Raw genomic sequence first — 7,263 nt, forward strand, 5'->3', positions numbered from 1 at the left:
TTTGTCAATCAGAGATTTAACTTTGGCACTAGAAACTCAATGAGACAGAAAATTAGGTCTGGATCACAGTTTGGCAAGGACCATTGGTTTCTGAACTTGGCTCCAAGTAGTCAGAGAGCTCTAGCTACAGGCGAAATACGCTCCCTGCACCAAAATTACATAATCGCCCTGCTTTTCTCATTTGCTGGTAGACAGGCATTCTGGATAGAACACTGTCTCTCTGCTGCTGGCCTTCAGCTAAGGTCAGAAGCAAGAAACAACCTCTGCTCTCTCTGTACGTTCAGTCATCAAGGCTCCCAGGATTTCACCTTTGGGATGCATGTAGTCTGGGTGTCAGGGGCTTGCAGGTGACAATTAGTTATTTTTTCACTAAAAAATCACAGGCTGACCACTTCCTACCTGTAGTAATTTTTTATTGTATCTCTTTCCAATGATACCATAGCTAGCTTCACATTTTAAGTCTCTATCCCTTGAAATCCCTCTCCTGGCACCAGTTTCTACTCAATTACAGCTTTTCTGGTATATATACACTCAAAGTTTAAAAATTAAATATTTAACAACTAAACATGTATAATAGTATATGTGTGGGTATCTATATCATACAGGCATATATATTGATTAGATTGCTCTGACATCTAGCTAATGTCTAGTTAGCATTCACAGTCATGTGAGAAGCATGCAGTCTGTAATTCTGTCCCTTCCTGGACTTACAGGAAGCCAAGTGTCATAAGATACAAACCACAAACTGTCCAAGTAGTGCACGCGTGCACACGTGTGTTTGTGTGCCTGTGTTACTACATGAAATCCATATTCCCACACCCCGACCCTTGTCCTCTTCCATGAGCCTATCTCATGATGCTCCTACCACCCATACAGTCCTCCAAATAAAAATGAGGCTGTTACCCTTCACTGTGCCCTCTACTGGATCCTTCACATCTAAATAAACATCAAATTGTACCAATTTTTACCCCCCAAATGTCTCTTCAATCCATCACTTCTTTGCAACCCTCCAGCATTATCTTATATCAGGCTATTATAATTTCTTCACTCATTTATCTCAGTGGCCTTCTAATTGACCATCATTCTGTCTTTCCTCCTTCCAAATCATTCTCCATATGGCAGTCAGACAAATCTGATCATGTCACTCTCTTGTTTAAAACCATACAGACATGCAGCAATGTTCAAAACCCTCCATAGTGTAGCTTCTGCCTACCTTTCTGGTCTGCCTGACTTCAGGCTTCGATAGAGCCTTTCTGACCAGCTTACAATTCCCAAAAGCCCCATCTTCCACCTGTCTTGGGCCTTACCTTTGCCCAACACTTCTCCAGGAGACCTTCCCTGACCTCTCTTCACCTGTGGTAGGTCTGCTTTCTGTGTATTCTCATAAGTGTAAGTGACTTAACATTACCGTATTCTTATCATTGTATTCTAAGTGTCTATTTCCTTATCTGTATATGCCACAGGAACTTTAAGTTCCTGAAAGGACTTTTTAATCACCGTCCTTGACACATATTCAATACAAGTTTGTTGAATGAAAAATACACATTAATCTATTTAGGTGTACAGTATGCCTATCTTCTCCTGGGTTTATTACATGCAGTTTTGGTCAAGCATGGTAAAAAAATAATAATTAAAAAATCCAAAGAAATTTCAAAAGCAAAAATTCTAAATTCTCACACACATTCTGCCTCTCAGTGGATGTGTAGAAGCTCAGTCAGTGCCGCACTGTCCTCAGTTGTGTTTAAATCATTATTTCACCCACTGAGGGTCTCTCTTTGCTTCCTGGTTGCTATTTCATTTTGTGAAAATCTGTCTTCCCAAATGCAATGGTGTCCAAAAAGCAAGATAAAGGTGAATTGCTTAATTTACATGATAAAGTGAAAATTTGAGATTTGTTGAAAAGCACCATGTCTTTAGCAGAAGTTGGGTGGCATCATGGGAAAAATGATTCAAGCATCCACAGTACAGTGCTGATGTCTGCATGCCACACTTGCAGTTTTTCTTCTCCTTGAAACCTGATGCCTGTGGATACCAAGGGTCTACTGTATATATATGCATGTATATATGTATCGGTTTGTATATTCACATACCTATACTTATGTACATACATGTATACACGCACACACACATGCATGCACACATACACACTTACATCTCCACCCCATGTAGGCACTTTTGTCATTCCAATGATGGCTAACTTCTGGGCAGGGTCTTTTATTTTGTGAAGGATATTCACAAGTCACATGTCATTGGGCCATCCCAACAAACCCCACTCAAAAATCTTCCCTGCCCTGGCACAATGCCAAGAAAAAAGAAAGAAGGGAAGGAAAGAAGGAAGGAAGGAAGGAAGGAAAAAGAAGGGAGGGAGGGAGGAAGGAAAGGAGGGAGGTAGGAAAGAAAGGAGGGAGGGAAGAAGGAAAGGAGGAAGGGAAGAAGGAAAGGAAGGAGGAAGGGATGCTACTTTTATTGACCCTAACTCAGGAGGAAGATACTGACAGCTGTTAGGAAGACAATTATTCTAGGAGCTTGTAACTGCCCCTTGGACACAAGGGAGGAGGTGACTTTGTGTTCCAGCTATTAGAGTAGATATTAACTTCTTAAGTGATGATTTATCATGTTGCCTAATGGCAGTGCACATGGCTGAGCTGAGCAAGGATTACATACACAACGGGCTCAGTAAGCAGCTAAAAATCACTGGCCAGGGAAGTCAGGTACAGAGTGACCTGATTTTTCAAGAAAACAGCATGACAAGTTAGGCCAAGCAGAGGGAGGAAAGCAAGGGTCAGGAAGGATGATAGAATAAATACAGAACAGGCTAAGCAGTTTCTGCCTGGGAGGGATGAAATCTGCCCCTGTCATGCAGCCCTGTCCCAGATGTATTGCAAACGCTGTTCAGCCTCCTGCCTGATGATCAATAACTATTGTTATCCTCGTTGTTGTTATTATTGTCATTATTTTAGTGCCAGGACACCAGAGCACGTTAGCAACAAAAATGCGTCACACATAGGGAAAAAACACAGGCAAAAAAAGACTTGGTTCCACTAAATAAGATTAAATCCAGGAAACCCAAGCCACCACAGATCTACAGTGACAGATGAACATCTCCATTTGCATTACCAGTTGGACAGAAAGGAAGAGAAAGGAACATATCAGAAACAAACAGCTGCTGACACATGGCTTTGCTTGCAGGCAGAGCTCAGGCAGACAGGAGTTCCTTTGCAAGGTCCAGTGCTTGTGGCTGAATTAAAGTTCCCGAAATGTTGACATGGTGGTTCTACAGCTAACATGTGTTTGCATAGTTGATTTTAACCATGAGTAAATCAAAGATCTGTGTTTCTGGGGTTCGCTGCTGAAATAGACCATAGGATGGCCTCTGTGGAAAAAGCAATTAATTCTGGAATTATTGTACCAAAGTGTTTGTTTGTTTGTTTTGTGATACTGGTGGGGAGGGTGAATTCAACACTTCAGCCAATTTGCCAGCCCTTTTTGCTTTGCTTATTTTTGGCCTACACTGTGATCCTCCTATTTGGGCTTCCTGGCATAGCTGTGATGACAGCCATATTACCATATGCAGCCATTGTTTGAGATGGTGTCTGACGAACTTTTTGCATGGGCTGACCTCAAACCACAATCCTCCTGATACCTGCCTCCCAAGTAGCTAGGATTACAGGCTCAAGCCACCGCCTGGGAACTACAATTTTTAATGGGAAATGTTTTCTTCCAATTGTCTACTACAATTTGGATTGTCAGTGTTCTCCAAAGGCCCATGTGTCAAAGGCATGGTCCCTAGCCCATGGCACTAATGGGAAGTAGTGAAACATGTAGGAGATAGAGCCTAGTGGAAGGAAGGTAGGTCACTAGGGGTGTGCCCTTGAAGGGGATATTGGGACCTTGGTCCCTTCCTGTCTCCCTTTACTTCCTGGCTGCTGTGAGGTAAACAGGCCTCTTCTACCACATGATCCTGTCATCATGTACTGTGCTACCACTAGCCCACTAAGTGACCATGAACTGAAGCCTCTGAAACCATGAGCCAAAATAAACCTTTCCTCCTTTTAAGTTGATTCTCTCAGATATTTTCCTACAGCAATGGAAAGCTGACTAATACAGCCACCTTGTAAATTTACAGAATTTCCAGGGATTCTAAACTTGTTAGCCAGTCCTGTAGTTCCCCCTGTCTTTTCTGGCTCCCCACTTTTGCACTGTTAATGTGGGCTCAGCCCAGCCTCACCCCAATTCCTAGAACATAAATTTGACCTCAAAACAAAAATAATGTGAAGAGCCTTGTCCCCATTTCCAGTCTGGTGGAACTTAATTTGAAGTAGTATGGAAAAATGGGCCCTCATTAGTCATCTCTGGCTGTCATATCCCTCACATCCAATCTACAAGCACCATTGGCTCTATCTCTAAAACTCTTCAAATTTCCACATCCACCTCCACCCCACCATGCTTAGTCACCATCACCTCTTTCCTCCCTTTGGATTGCTGCCAAGGCCTCCTAACTGGTCTCTTGCCTGCAATCTTCTCCCCCTTGTAATATTATGATGTACACATTTTGGTTTCCATCACAGATCCTGGTTCATAATGCCCATAGCCTTTTAAGTTCCAAAATGACTAGAACAACAAGCATGTATTTTGTTAAAGTGTTTGGTCTTTGCTCCTCGGTTGCTGAAGCATCAGAAAAAGTCTCAGAAAGTAGAGTCTTTCTGTGAATGTCTGCTCCTTTTTTTCCCCCAAGGTAGGCCACAAAAACTAAAATTTCTCTTCCAAAGTGAGTCATAGAAGCTCTCATTTCCCTCTATCTTTTGGTCTTGGAGCTGGCCATAAAGAAATTCTCTAATGGTAGATCACAAGGCCCTCATTACAGAAGGGGGTCCTGCCCCCTACCCAGGAGGAAGGAATGTTGCACAGAGATGCCCAGAAGATTCTGAGCAGACACAATCTTCTGGGTTTCCCCCAGCTGTAATGCTAGCACTAGATCTTGGTCTTTGTGTTCAGTCACCTTTCTGCACAGGTGTCTGTGCTTCAGTCTGCATAAAAGTCCAAAACGACAGGGTTCAGAATATTTCTGGACAACTGAATACATGGGGCTCACAGCTGAACAAGAACTCATCTATATGCTGGGACAGAAGCATACTCCCAACTCCCAGGGGACCAAGCTCTGGTTCTCAAGATCCTTCCAGAACCTCGCCCTATGTATCTCTTCATCAGGGTGCTAGTCTGTACCCTTTAAAATATTTTTATAATAAACCAGCAAATGTAAGTATGTGTTTCCCTGAGCTCCTTGAGCCACTGCGGCTGGATCCATTGTATTGGGCCTGAGTGAGGCTGAGCATCATGGCAGAAGGAGCACAGGGAAGAGGTGGCTCACCTCAGGGTGGACAGGAAGCAGCAGGAGTGTTCCCACGTTAGCAGGCTCCCTTCTTCTCCTTTTATTCCACTGGGGACCCCAGCCTATTGGATGGTGCCACCCACATTCAGGGGAGGGTTTCCCTTCCTACTCAATCCTCTCTGGAAACATCTTCACAGACACGCGTGTGCTTTACTAATCTCCTAGGTGTCTTCCAATCCAATCAAGTTGACAATCAAGATTAACTATTGCACATGGAAACCCCAATTTATAGCCAGTTAGTCTGCTGGAGTCGCAACTAGCTGTTGAAGTTGGGACAATCTTGGACGTGAGCCTTCAACTCATGGCATCTATTGCTATCCCCAAGTCAACAGCCTTGGAATTTAACTGAATAAGAGGATATACAGCTGGTGTCAGCGGCAGGATTGCTTGTTTCCTTGTTGTGGGGGAGAAATCCCTGCATGTTTTGAGTCACAGATGCAACCCTGAATTGTGAGTACATAATAGGAGAATCTTGGTTTGAGGTTTGTTTCTCTATAACATCGGTCTCCTGCACGCATTCTCCATGCACAAGCCAGAGTCTCTTTTTTTATAACTTTTAATGTGCATTAAAAAAAAAAAGCAGGGAATATAAAGTCCCTAATTATTTAATATTTTTCTAGAATATCTCAAAGCAAATCTAGATATGATAACATGTCACCCATAAGCACTTCTGTATTATGCATCTCAAACTACTACAGATTTTCTTTCCAACCTAAGAATAATGCTCTAATCACACCTAACAAAATAAATAATTATTATTTAATCTTATCTAATGCTGGCTCCATCCAGATTTCCTGGTCTGTCTCAACAATCTGTTTTTACAATGTATTTGTTTGAATAAAGATGCAAACTAGATAGAACAGTGTTTCTTTTTGTTCCCTAAAGGTTCTTCTGTTCTGTAACAGTCCCCTTCCATTCTTTTCATGTCTTTGATCATTCTGTTTAAAATATAAATCAGCAGCTTTTTGTGGTTCTAAGTGTGATGGTTGGGTTTCCATGGCATTATATCAGATCGCTTCCCTCAAACCTTTTTAGGACAGCAGGACACCTGACATGGAAAAAAGGAAGTAAAATAAAATATAAGTCAGATGAAGTCATTCCTTGTGTAAAAACCCCCAACAGCTTTCTCCTTCTAGTTAGAATAAAATCTAAAGCCTTTACTATGCCCACACCCTGCCATGATCTCTGCCCTGCCATTTCTCCAGGGCTCTCTTACCACTCTTACCACTGGCTTGACACAATCCAGCCCCAGTGACCCTTCCCTAAGCACACCAAACTTACTCCTGTCCAGGACACATGCACACCAGATTGTGGCAGAACTGGCTTCATGTCTAGGTTCCAGCTCAACTTACCATCTCCTCAGAGATAGACACCCCCCTGACCATACACTAAATTAGCTCTTCTTCCCCAGGCCACTCTCCATCACATCACCCTGTTGTCATTTCTTTATGGAGTTTATTATGATCTGAAAATATCTTCTCTTTAATTTATTTGCTTACCCATATAATGAGATATTAAAATCAAAGTTTCCCACCTAAACCCAAGAGAAAATAAATATGAAATCTCAAAGCTAGATAACCACATGCAAACTCTACAAAGGAAATGGTCAAAAATCTTTCCATGATTCTTGGACCCTTCAGCCAGATCAAAAAAGAGGAGAATGCAGAAGAAAGGATTTATGGAGAATTCCTCTGATAGGAGCTGTTGCAATCCTGGAAGAGAAGGGGGAAGATGGGGAACACAGCCTTCTTCAGGCCTGTAGAGAAAGGGCCATTTAGAGACCTTACTATGTGTTATCTCAGGTTGGTGAGATGGGAAATGGATATTAGATACTGGACTTTTGCCTGAGTCTCACCTCAGAAAAGCCTGGGGAA

At 42.4% G+C, this 7,263-nt stretch overlaps 1 pseudogene; it reads left to right on the forward strand.

Annotated features, from left to right (window-relative positions):
• The first annotated feature begins 6,348 nt into the window (after positions 1 to 6,348).
• Positions 6,349 to 6,443, forward strand: LOC141415349 (small nucleolar RNA U13; annotated as a pseudogene).
• Positions 6,444 to 7,263: the final 820 nt, after the last annotated feature.

Source organism: Castor canadensis, chromosome 12 (assembly GCF_047511655.1).
Source record: "Castor canadensis chromosome 12, mCasCan1.hap1v2, whole genome shotgun sequence".
Taxonomy (NCBI): Eukaryota; Metazoa; Chordata; class Mammalia; order Rodentia; family Castoridae; genus Castor; species Castor canadensis.